The 12,713-nt window shown below is 34.5% G+C and overlaps 1 long non-coding RNA gene across 1 annotated transcript; it reads left to right on the top strand.

Annotated features, from left to right (window-relative positions):
- The first annotated feature begins 3,235 nt into the window (after positions 1–3,235).
- Positions 3,236–5,004, top strand: LOC148802820 (uncharacterized). The gene is made up of 2 exons (XR_016082864.1): positions 3,236–4,209; positions 4,374–5,004. It is a non-coding gene; the product is annotated as an uncharacterized LOC148802820 (long non-coding RNA).
- Positions 5,005–12,713: the final 7,709 nt, after the last annotated feature.

Here is a 12,713-nt window from a genome sequence, read left to right as displayed (position 1 = left end):
TAATAAAAACTTCCCACGAACTTTTAAAGAACTCAATAAAAATCCCCCTTTCGTCATTGATTTGGACGGAAAACCAATAAAATTACAAAAATACCCCTAATTAATTGTCAGAGTATCATTAAAATATTTTAAACTACTAGAATTGCCTCTGCTTCCCCTTCCTCTTGATGAAGAAGGGAACGGCGTGAAATCCTTGTCCCCCCTTTTCCATCGAGTAAGAGAAACCAAAAGGCACTGTTCATCTTCTTCGCAGAAGCAGTGAACAGAGTTTCAACAACAAGCAGCGGCGACCTCCTTGAAGCTCTCTCATTCTCTTATTTTCTCTATGCTCCTCTTCTCTCCCCTCTCCCCCTTTTTTTTCTTTGTTTTTTCTCTCTCCTTCTCTTTCTCTTCTTGCCCATCTTTTGTTTCTTCTCTTCTTTTAACCGCCGCTGCAACTCTCAACAGCGGTGGTCTCAGGTCTACTGGTCTGCTTTCTCCTCACCGCTTCTCTCTTCAACTCTTGGACTGATTTATTGAAGACCGAATACCCCAAACAGAACTTGTGGGAAGGCACGACCGCACGAGGGCGAACTCCAACTAGTTCTCAGTCGGTGTATCTCCATGATTCCCATGAACATGGAGGTTGCTGCTGATACAACACGGACCAACTTCTTGCATGTTTGGGGTATCTCCATTAAAGGAGAATGGATAACGACTACAACACTTACCATGTATGCAACCCATGATCTGAGAATTAAAAACACAGAATGCAACTTTTGAGGGAATCCTTAAAAGGAAATGCAATGGTTTCAGATCAAGGTGGGAGCAGGAAAATGGGCTTTTACAGAAAGCAACATTGTGGAATTAATGGAAGTTCTTTTTGAACAGAATTTCTGCTTTGGGACGGGACTTGGACATAATTAAGAACGAAATAGAGAAGAAGTGAAATTACGCAATAAAAGAATCCATAACCAGCCCAATGTCTAAAACGTTGGTTGCTTCATTGTGGTGAGGAGGAGCATCAATGGGGACAATTTTGGTGGGACTGGGTTTCTTCATTTCGAACTTGACCGAGAGAGGCAGAGTTTTCTTCTCTGCCCACAAGTCACTGTTCTAGTGGTTTCATGTCATCAGGGTCGAGGACTCGGCCTTAGATTCCCATGCAATACAGACCATCTAAAAATGGTAAAATATGTATTTTAAAAAATAATGTATCAGTCAAATATTTTGTGTGGCTTAATAAGGGAAGGGAGGTTTGTGTTGAGTTTTCCAAAAGTTCAGATAAGCTTTTTGTTAATGTCAAACTTGAAGGTAGGTTTTTATGATTGTCAGAAACCTCAAGGGAGGATTTTGTATTTTACCCTAAAACTCTTTGTTGCTTTCCAAATTCCAAGGTTGGGATTTGGTTTGGTAGATATAAGAGTGGAGGAAGTTGAGAGAGTTGAATTTTGTAGGGAATGGAAAGCAATTGGGATAGTTCTCAATAGGGGTGGATTCGAGACGAGCCAAGCGGAATAGTACTAGGCTCGAGACTATTCTACAAGTCTCAAGCTCGAGCTTGAGCTCGGCTCGAGTCAAAAGTTCACTTGAGCTAGGCTCGACTCGAGTTCAATTTTGAGAAAAAAATATTTTATAAAAATAAAAATTATATATAAAAAATATATTTTATATTTAAAAAATTAAGAATTATAATAATTAATAAATATAATATTTTTATTATATATATATTGTTTTCTATAATTTTATTATATATATATTCGAGCCGGCTCGCGAGCCTCACGAGCCGAGCTCTAGTAGGCTCGAGCTCAGCTCGTTTAATAATCGAGTCACTGAATTGGGCTCGAGCTCGATTAAAACCGAGTCGAGCCAAGCTTTTTACGAGTCGAGCTCGAGCAGCTCGTCTATTTATTAAATAATCAATAACAATACTTTTAATAACATTTTTAATTATTTTTAATATAACAATAATTACTAAATTTATTAACAATATTTATTAATAAAAATATTTATAATTTTAATTTAAAGTAACATTAAAGTAAATAACTATTTATTAACAATATTTATAATAACAATAATTATTAATTATAATCACTAATTACATATTTATTAAGTTACTGTCATAATCAATAATTTATAACAATATTTATAATTTTAAAGTAAATATCTAGTTATTAACAATATTTATAATAACAGTAATTATTAATTATAATCACTAATTATATATTTATTAAATTACTGTAATAATCAGTAATTACTATTATAATAATAACAGTAGTTAATAACAATAATTACTGTTATTGTAATTAATAGGATAAGGGTGCTCCACGTGAGAATTTACTCGCACAATAAATTCCATTTACTAGATGAAGAGAGCATCCCAATCCTATTAATATAAATATAGATATAGATATAAATATATAAGATATGTCATATAAGCCTTTTTCTACATGGGGCTAGACCATAGGGTAGTTCATCCCTAACCTTGATGGCGATGAAATTTAATCCCATCCACGATATTTTCACACTAACGAATACCTTCTAAAATAGCACAATTTGGTACCTATAAACACGGTTGACCCATATGTCATATATAAATACAATAAATAAATAAATGTTTGTATGTATGTATTGTATAAGTTTGATTATAAAATAAAATAAAGTTTTAAGTTTTAAAACATAAATTTTTATGTGCAACCTCGAATTCCTCAACCTAGGATAGGACCAGGCTTGGGCAGCCCTAAAGACCGTTCATACCCTGTATAATCCTAACCTAGCCCCTACACTTCTTCTTACAATAATTGCCAAAGCCAACTGTTTCTGGGTCGGATCATTGACCTGAAAAACAATGGCCTGGCCAGTTCCCAGTCATTGATTAAATCCACACTTTTTCTGGAGTGGAATTTAGAATTATGAGGTGAAGTTAGCAGGAGCAAGTGGCCTTAACGTCAACACGCATGGCTCCGGTAATGTTACGTGGAGTTTGGAAATGCGTACGTTAGTAGTGGCGTTGTCACTTGTCACATCGCACTTGATCTAGACAATGACAGTGTGGAGTGTGGAGTGTGGACACCATGTCTAACGCAAATTGGAAATCGTTACTCGTTATATTTGTTTGGAGCTAGTGAACCAGAGATAAGTCCAATAATGCCTTCATCAAAGGATAAAATTTACGGTAAAATACAAAAACTTTCGCTCAAGTTTATGACAACAATAAAAACTTCTCCTCTAGTTTAATTTTAGCAAAATCCTCGCTTATATTTAAAAAAAAAAAATCAACAAAAACCTTCTTTCTGTTAATGAATTGACGGAAAACGTTAAACTGAAATACCTATCTTTACTAAAATACCCTTTGCCCTCTCCAACCAACAAAGAAAGAAAGTCGCCCTAATTCCTTCCTGTCCTCTTCTCCGTCTCATTATATCATCTTCTTTTTTTATCTCCTCTGCTCTCCACTCTGTCCTGTTTATCTTTTCCTCCCAAATGGATCAAAACAACTCATCCGCAGTCAAAACAGTTTTCCCTGTACTGATCAATATCATCTTCATGATGCTCAGAACCTTGGCACAAGAAACTCGACCAGCAGACCCACAGTTCGATGCTTGTGCACCTAGAAACTGTGGCAAGGGCCCAAATATAAGCTACCCGTTTTGGATTCCTTCTCCCCAGAAATCCTACTGCGGCCTTCCAAGATCTGAGGTCACCTGCCAAAATAGCGATCCCGTCCTTAAGATGCCAGATGACGATTACCTCATCCAAGGGATCTTCTACTCAAACAATTCATTCTAGGTGGTGAACACCAGGGCATTGAACAACGAATCCTGTCCGGCCCCTCCCCACAATTTTACCCTCAACAGCACTCCCTTTGAATTTGGCGATAATCACTAAATCTCTTCTTCTACTACAACTACTCCAATTCCCCTCCTGCAAATCACTTGGTATACCCAGTGACTTGTGCTAGCCATCACTCCTTCACAATGTTTCTGTATGATGGGCAGTTTGGCTTGAATCTTTCTTTAGCGACGTGGACATGCCAGTCAGTTGTTAGTGCACCCATAGACGCAACACGTATTCCATTTAATGAGCAAAAGAACTATAGGGAGTTTTTGAAGGAGGGATTTCTTTTGCAATGGGGTCCAAGTAATTGCATCAGCTGTTGTGGGCTCTATAATAAAAAATTTGTATGCTTTTGCCATGATGGGCGGCATCGCTTATGCTGCAATGATGATGGTAAGCCAAATGATCATCCATGTGCTCTTCAAATTTCTTCCCTGGTTCCTTTTAACAGTTCTTTACCAATTTAGGCTTGGAGGAAGAACAGAGAACAACATGGTCTCTGTGTTCTTCTCTGCGTCTCTTAATTTTTACCATATATTTTTCCATCTTGTACCTAGGAAAACTGAATTGTGAAATAGGAAGCTCAATTTCCAGTGATCAAATTCGAAGTGGAAGTTAGTTATGTAGTGCTTGGTTTGAAATAAAAGGTAGGAAAAGGTAGGGAAGCGAGAAGCCTATAGGACGAACGGTGTTTGTACAGGTTTTCCTCCCTTTCCCTTACGTCCCTACCTTCTCTCAAACCAAACACAAACACAGTAGAATTATATTCCAATCTTGGAAGCTGCTTGCTTAATTGCCTACTGGCTTACTTCGTCAATCGGTTCAGAAGGAGGGATCAGACCGCTATTATAAGACTAATTTTCTCATGTCCACCGATAAAGGGGGAGAGTACGAGCTCGTCTACTTCAGAAAGCTTAATCACGGACTGAACAAAGTAAACAAGTTTTACCAGTCCAGAGTGGAGAATCGGCCAGCACGATGCAACACGGCTGTCGTCCAGTGAAGAATCGTCGCCGGAATATTCTGAGCACTGTCTGTTTTCTCAAGAGAGTGTAATGAGTTTTTCAAGGGTAAAACTGGTATTTTGCAAATAGCTTAGATGATGTATAAAGATAAAAATGTAATTTTTAGTGTATTCCGTCAGGTTCATTAATAGAAGGGAGATTTTTGTTGATTATTTTTTGAAAATAGAAGGGAGGATTTTGTTAAAGTTAAACTAGAGGGGAGGTTTTTATTATTGTCAGAAACTTTTGGGGAAGTTTTTGTATTTACCCTAAAATTTAAGTGATGTAACGAGTGGTAGCGAGTCCTTAAGTTAACACCGTTTGATTGAGATATCTATTAGATCAGGATTACTCATAGGACATCCCAGGGCCCATTGCTGGATCCAGTGTTTTCAAAATTGGACTGAATCGAGAACTAGTCACCTGACTGATTTTTTTTATCCTAAAACCGTTTTTTGGCCAAAAATTATTGATTTGGTCAGTGAATTATTGACCCGGGTGGTCAAAGTGTCAAACTATCAAACCATTGATTCAAACAATGGTTTTTGTCCATTTTTTATTTTTTATTTTTTTATTTTTTTTATCAGAATGAACCATCCATTCAGATCAGACGATTGGACCATTTGACTCAAAAACTTAACCTAGAACCGATCCCTGTCCAATCCGGTTTTTAAAACCTTGCCTGGATCATATGACTGTAAGATGTTCATATGTGTATTTTGCTTCAATGGTGCCTGGGTGGAGTGCAGAGTGCCCAATTGCGGATTTAGAGAGTCAAGACCCACAATTTAATGGAAACTGGATTCAGTCAGTGCAAAGCCTCCTCTAACAACTATTATAGTCTTGTATTAGGAATATCTCCCCATGAAATAAAATACAGAAGTATCCGAGATATTTTCAATGCAAAGTTGTAAAGGCTGTTCGAACGCCCTTGAACTGACTGAAGCCCATACCGATTTAATGGATCTCATCACCAGAGCCGGCATGATCAAACGATTAGCCATCTAGTCAAGCATAATGGAAGCGTTTTCCACCGTCCACAATGGCATCAAGTCTGAGTCACTTTTCAAAAGAAGACCGACTCTTCCTACTCCTCCTTTAGGATAGGATCGTCGTTGGTCCTTCTTTCACTAATGATCTAATGATCTCACCATTTTCGAGTAATTCGCATGAGGCTTTCCATCGCTTGCACTTGTTTTTAACTCTCAAGACAGCGGTCTCTCTCTCCTATAAAGTGAAGCAAAATGCATGGGCCTGAAGTGAAAAAAGCTCAATAAACACACATGAACATGATGCAGGGCATTACAGGGCATAGAATAAATGAAACCACTGATCACTTCATAAAAGAAAATATATATTGGACCTGTTTCGATGCGTTTTGGTGTCTCACCAAGTGAAGAAAACTACAAGTGCGCTAGCGCCCCGCAAGAAAACAATTACACCAGCAGCATGATGAAAACTATAACACAACGACCAATGGATTGAGCGCTAATGCAGCTTGTTGCATCTGCTTTCTTGCATTTAAAAAAAAAAAAATCAATTAATGGTGGGGGTGGGTTTAAGGGAGGGGGATGGGCTACTCCCAAAAAATTGTTATGTATTGGCTCGTATTAACTGATATATATTATATCGGCCCCTTCCCAATATATCTCTGTGAGGGTTGTATTGGGTCAAGGCCTAGTTTAGAGAGTAGCCGGGACTTAAATTAATCTCTTTGAACCAGTTTTGAAAAAAAAAAATAAATAAATAAAACTTAAAAGAAGGACCGATACGGATTTTTCGCCTTGCATCGATTGATACATTAAATTTTGGCACCATCAACATTTATTTTAATATAGTTATGGAGAGGTTTAATCCATAGCATCAACAATTAGCTCTTGTTCATCTAATGCACCAAGTGACTTGTGTTGCGACTGAACCACAACATTAACATAAGCTTGTGTCCACAAAAGAACAGAGATAGGATCAAGTTGTTGTTCAAACACCTTTCTGTTTCGATACTACTAGATAAGCCATATTGTAACAGTGCCAATCAAGAGTGTTTGATCCTGCATATGTAGTTTGGAGCCAAACCATATTGGCCTGATCACAGAGCAGTATAGTAGAATGTGCTCCAAACTTTATGATTACCATAGAGACGACACTCCTTTTCTTCCAGCACCTAGTGCTCAGCCAAATTGGCTTTAGTGGGGAAAGAATCATTTACATCTCTCCAAATGAAAAGCTTCACATGAAGAGGTATGAGATTGTGCCTCCACGGCTTTACCATTGTTTCTTTTGCAAATCATCATCTATCACACCCACTCTAGATGCCCCCGAATTTCTAACTTCAATCACCATGAGAAATGAAGTAGTAAATTTCCCATTAGGCTGCGTTTGAAAATGATGCAAATGGAGTGTAAATCCTGTTTCAAGGTAAATTTGCATTATGGTTCACTTTTGCTTGTGTTTGGCAATATTACATTTATGCATTGACAAATGATAGAAAACACATTTTCTAATGCATATTTCCATTGATAATAAGGCTGCGTTTGGAAATGATGCAAATGGAGTGTAAATCCCGATTCAGGGTAAATGTGCACTTTGGTTCACTTTTGCCTATGTTTCGCAACGTTACATTTATGCATTGACAAATGAAAGATCAATGCATATTTACATTGACAATAAGATGTAAAAGTACATCAATAAAAAAGAAGTAAATTTGCATTCAAGTGGGCTTTTGATAAAAAAAAAAACATATGCTTTATTAGAATTCGTGTTTGCATCCATTAAAGATAAAAGTCTATTTGGTAAGAAGTTAAATTTTTCGGTGCAAAACTAACCCAGCTTTGCAATTTATATGGACCTTTTTACACTCTACATATTTGCATCCGCACTTATTTGCATCGCCTAAGATGTAAAAGTACATTAATAAAAAAGAAGTAAATTTGTATTCAAGTGGGCTTTTGATAAAGAAAGGCATATTTTTTATTGGAATTCGTGTTTGCATCCATTACAACTAAAAATCTGTTTGATAAGAAAGTAAATTTGCTAGTACAAAACTAACCCAACTTTGCAATTTATATGAATCACTTTACACTCTACATATTTACATTCACATTTATTTGCATCGTTTCCAAATGCAACCTTAGGGGTGACTGTCCAACTTGTGTGCCTAGTTTAGAAAGCCTTATTCTAAAGATTTTCCTAATAGTTTCTTCATCAAAAGTTGACCTTAGTTCTCCTCTTCTCCATGTCATTGAAAGATGATGGGTAAAATTTGCACTAGACCAAGACCAAATCTTATCTCCTCACTCATCCACTCACTAGTAATTGAAGGAATCCAAGGATCATATCCAACATCCCACCTATCACCTACTATCTATAAGCTTTCACAACGAGATCTTGACAATCAAGCATGTTGGTCTAGGTTGAAGAATTAATTCATTTCCATATAGCACTCTAGAAAGACCCAATTTGTAGATATTTGGCACGGAGTATCTTCACCCACAAAGAATCTGGGTTTTTGTAGAAGTGTCAACACAATTTCTCAAGTAGAACTCTATTTCTCTAATTCACATCAACTAAGGGTGTCAAGGGCTTCATCCAGTCCAAAATCAATTTAGATGGATTGGATAGACCAACAAAAAATATTGGATTGGACCAATCCAGTCTAAAATATTTATTAAATTGGACTGGGCCTAGTCTATCCGTAATAAATTTATATTGGATTGGGTTGGATTAAGCTAAAATCTGGGTTTGGGTTGAAATCAATCTAAATTTGAACGAATTTAAACAGATTGGACGATCCAGATATTATATTGGACTGGTCCAAAATCATCCAAAATATTCATTGGGTTGGATTGGATCTAGTCCTTTTGTAATGAACTCACATTGGACTAGATCGGATTGGACCAAATCCAGTCCAATTGATACCCCTAAGCATGTTCAACCAAGATCTTAGATAGCATCTCCCTTCCCTCTCTCTTGTTTGCTCGGCACGGCCCAGCACGACCCATATATACTATTTATATATATACATGATATTTATATATTTTGTATATTTATATATATAATATATAATATATTGTATAAATTATAATTATATAATAATATATACTATATAATATTTTAATAAAATAAACAAATTTTTTTCAATTTTATTATACTAATTTATTTAATTATTGTATATATAAGCAATTGTATACATCAAAATTTATATAAAATTAAAATTTGAAGTTTTTTTTCAATTTTTTTAAATAAATAGGCAAAAATTGCTTTGGCCCAGTCTATGGTTCGACTTAGGCCAAGGCTTGGCCCACGGGCCAGCTTGACCCGCAGCACGGCATGGGCCCATGTGGGCTTGGGCCATGGGCCGTGCCGGGCCGACTCCCAAAATTTTCAGCGGGGAGGGCGACACGACCCACTTTACACCTCTATATATATTAAAAGTTTAGGGGCAAAAAACAAGAATTTAAATATTTATGTCAAAATTATGGTTTAAAATATAAACATTTTATATTATATATAAAACATAGGTGGAATTCTACCTATGCTATGTTAAAAAGTTGTATTTCTCATAAACAAATTCTTATTGATTTTTATAATTCAAAAATTCCTAATGATATGATATTTGAGGAAGACTGAAAAATGGCAATCACTGATATGATATTTTCAGTGATTGTTTTGCAAAATATAGAAATTATCCATAGTTTTAATGTATTATTGTAATAATGGAAAATAAATTTAAAAAATATTGGGAGAACATTTCTCCCCTTTATTGTTTAGCTACAATATTAGACCCTAGGATTAGGAAAGATGGTTTAGATATTTTACTTGAATCATATTGTGAAAATATAAATATTGAAATAGGAAATAAAAAAGAAGAAATTAATAATTTGTTGCTCATGGATGATGCCTAACCTTGGACAGGTTATTGAAAAGACAAATGCCCTTCGAGCTCTCTTTGCTCCCTTTGCAATGCTGCTCCTGAATCCATAAGTAGAAGAGATTAAATAAGAAGAAATTAACAGCTTGTACAACATCTTCTACTTCTGATCTTGAGCCTAGTAGTAGAAGAGAAAAACTTTTTTAGTTAATAAGTAGAAGGCAGAAATCTGCTACTTCTACAAGTTCATTTACTGAACTTAACTTTTATTTACAAACAAATTTTTCTAATTTAGGTGAGTGAACAAAAAATTTTGATATTTTAGCCTGGTGGAGTGAACATTTAAAAAATTATCCAGTTCTCACCGCCCTGGCACGTGATTTACTAACCCCTTCAGTGTCTACAATTCCATCAGAGTCTTGTTTTAGTGCAAGCACCAGGGTTTTGGATGATAAGAAAAGCTGCATGAACGATGAAAGCATAGAGTTGTACATCTCCTTCAAGGATTTGCTAGATGCAGAAGATAGATTATAAGACAAAGGAGGGCATGGTACTACATCGGATATTTCACTTGAAGTAGATGATGAAAGTCATGATTCATGAAGTTGACTAGTCATATAGAATTTTTTATTTTTTTCAAATTATTGTAATTTTTTTAATTTTATTTAATTTATTTGCTATTTTTTTAATTTTTTAATAATGTAATTTTGTATTTTCAATTTGTAACTATATTGTATTTTTTATATTTTATTAATTTATTTCATTTTCATATTTCATTCATCTAACACCCAAGTATCCAATGATCCAATCATTGTATTTGTAATTTGTATCATTCAAATTTAAATGAAATAAAATTCCTATTTTTCTTCCAATTTGTTATTCCATCATTCTTATTTCAATTTGGTTAAGTATTTTTTTTCATTTATGTGTTAAATAACTTAAATTTCTCATTTCTTAATTTTTCAAATAGTTTCCAAAGTTCAAAGGAAAGTTAAATATTATAGTTTTACACTTTTACTTAGAAAATAAATAAAAAACTTCAAAAAAAAAAACAAAAAAGTCAAAAAAATCAATCTAGCTCGGTTTAACCCAGGCCCAAGGCCCGCCTTGTGACACAGCTTGGCACGACTAATTTTACACCTCTATACATACATACATACATATAAACTCAAATAAAAATTAAAAATATATATATATATATATATTTTAAAACATATTTTTAATTATACATCATGGGCTAACCTATTTGACTTCAAAGGTTGAACCATTAACCCACCCCTAGATAGGAAGATGGTTTAATTTCCCATCGGTTTGGAAGTTGTATATTTAATGTCCATCATTAATAAAATTATGCCTATTTTATCATAGTTATTTTTTAATATGACAAATATATTTTTTAAATTTGTATTATTTATTATGACATTATGAAATTATCCATTTGACCCAAATGGTTGAAGTACTTACCCATGAACTAGGTGGAAAATATGATTTCATTTCTAGGTTTATTTGACAAATATATAATAATAGAAATGTGTTTAATTTTTTTCATATTTTTTGTATTTATTATACTTTTAAATCTATATTATTTATTTATGACATAATGAAATTATCCATTTGACACAAATGGTTGAAGTACTTACCCACAACCTAGATGGAAAATATGATTCCATTTCTAGGTTTATTTTAAAATATAAAATTTCATTTTATTAATAATTATTGTGTATGGAGTAGTGGAATTTAATGCTGATAAAGAAAAGTATTTTTATATTTCTAAATTTTTATTATTTATTTATGACATCATGAAATTATCCATTTGACCCAAATGGTTGAAGTACTTACCCACCACCTAGATGAAAAATATGATTTCATTTCTATGTTTATTTTAAAAATATAAAATTTCATTCTATTAATAATTTTGTGTATGAATTTATTATTGTAATTTAATGGTGATAAACAAAAGTATAAATGTTGGATTCAATGGAGAATGTGATTTATTTAATGTCTTTAAATGTGAGACTTAATGAGAGGTAATTGAATGTACTTAATGGTATTCTTTTAATTACATTTTCTGTCTTTTCAAATGGAGATGAACTAAATTCAGGAGGAGGGGTATTTTAGTAAAGAAAAATTTCAGAATCCAATACCTCATCATTCACACTTTTATAAGTAGTATAGATATATATACCGTCTTGTGAGCTCTCAAACCTAACTGACACCTTTCAACATCACATTGGAAGAATTGACATCAACGCCCCACAGTCCATCCTAACTATGTATTGAAAACATCTCCCGTGACAAGTGTTCGCACACTCCTGAGATGTGCATCTGGGGTGCCAGTGGAGGCACCAATCTGAACTCATATCGGAATCAACGACTTCTCAACCACATTATTTTAGGATTTTTTCTTTAAAATTGATTGAGTTATGCACATAGCAGAACCAAATTATATAGCCAAGCTCCTTAATCCCATGAAATTAAAGAATACAAATATGGGATTAGGGTGGCAAAGTTATCAAATATTACTGCTTTCTGCACATCTAAGAAAGCTTCATACTCTGTATTTTATTAGTGAACGGTGACCCCGTAATTGAATGTGTATTTTGAACTATGTTTTTAACTTAGCATTTTCATTTTCTTTTGAGTAAAGGAAGGAAATAAAAAAGGAAAGAAAGCAAGTTCTTCATTAAGATTTGGTAGAAGAGGGACATAACAGAAAAGAACCAATCATATCTTCCTTCATATTTTATTTTATTTTTGCACAATCATAGATGCTAGAATCAAATACTAATGCTTCTTGCTGCATGTCTGAGAGCAACCATTGACACAGGCCTCCACTTCTTCTGCAGTGGTAATGGGGATTTTTCTCAGTACTGATGTTGGAGCACTTAGAATATGCACAACCCGATGTGCAGGGGTAATGGGGATCATTTCGAGAGGTTGGAATGCAGTGTTTCAAGCAACTGATAGCACATGGTTTGGGGGTGTGTTTGATAATAACACATAAACCAAAGCATGCCGGATAACAT

Source organism: Nelumbo nucifera, chromosome 2 (genome assembly GCF_055504915.1).
Source record: "Nelumbo nucifera cultivar China Antique chromosome 2, China Antique-T2T, whole genome shotgun sequence".
Classification (NCBI taxonomy): Eukaryota; Viridiplantae; Streptophyta; class Magnoliopsida; order Proteales; family Nelumbonaceae; genus Nelumbo; species Nelumbo nucifera.
The sequence above is the reverse complement of the archived record's forward strand: the minus strand, read 5'-3'. Positions and strand labels throughout refer to the sequence as shown.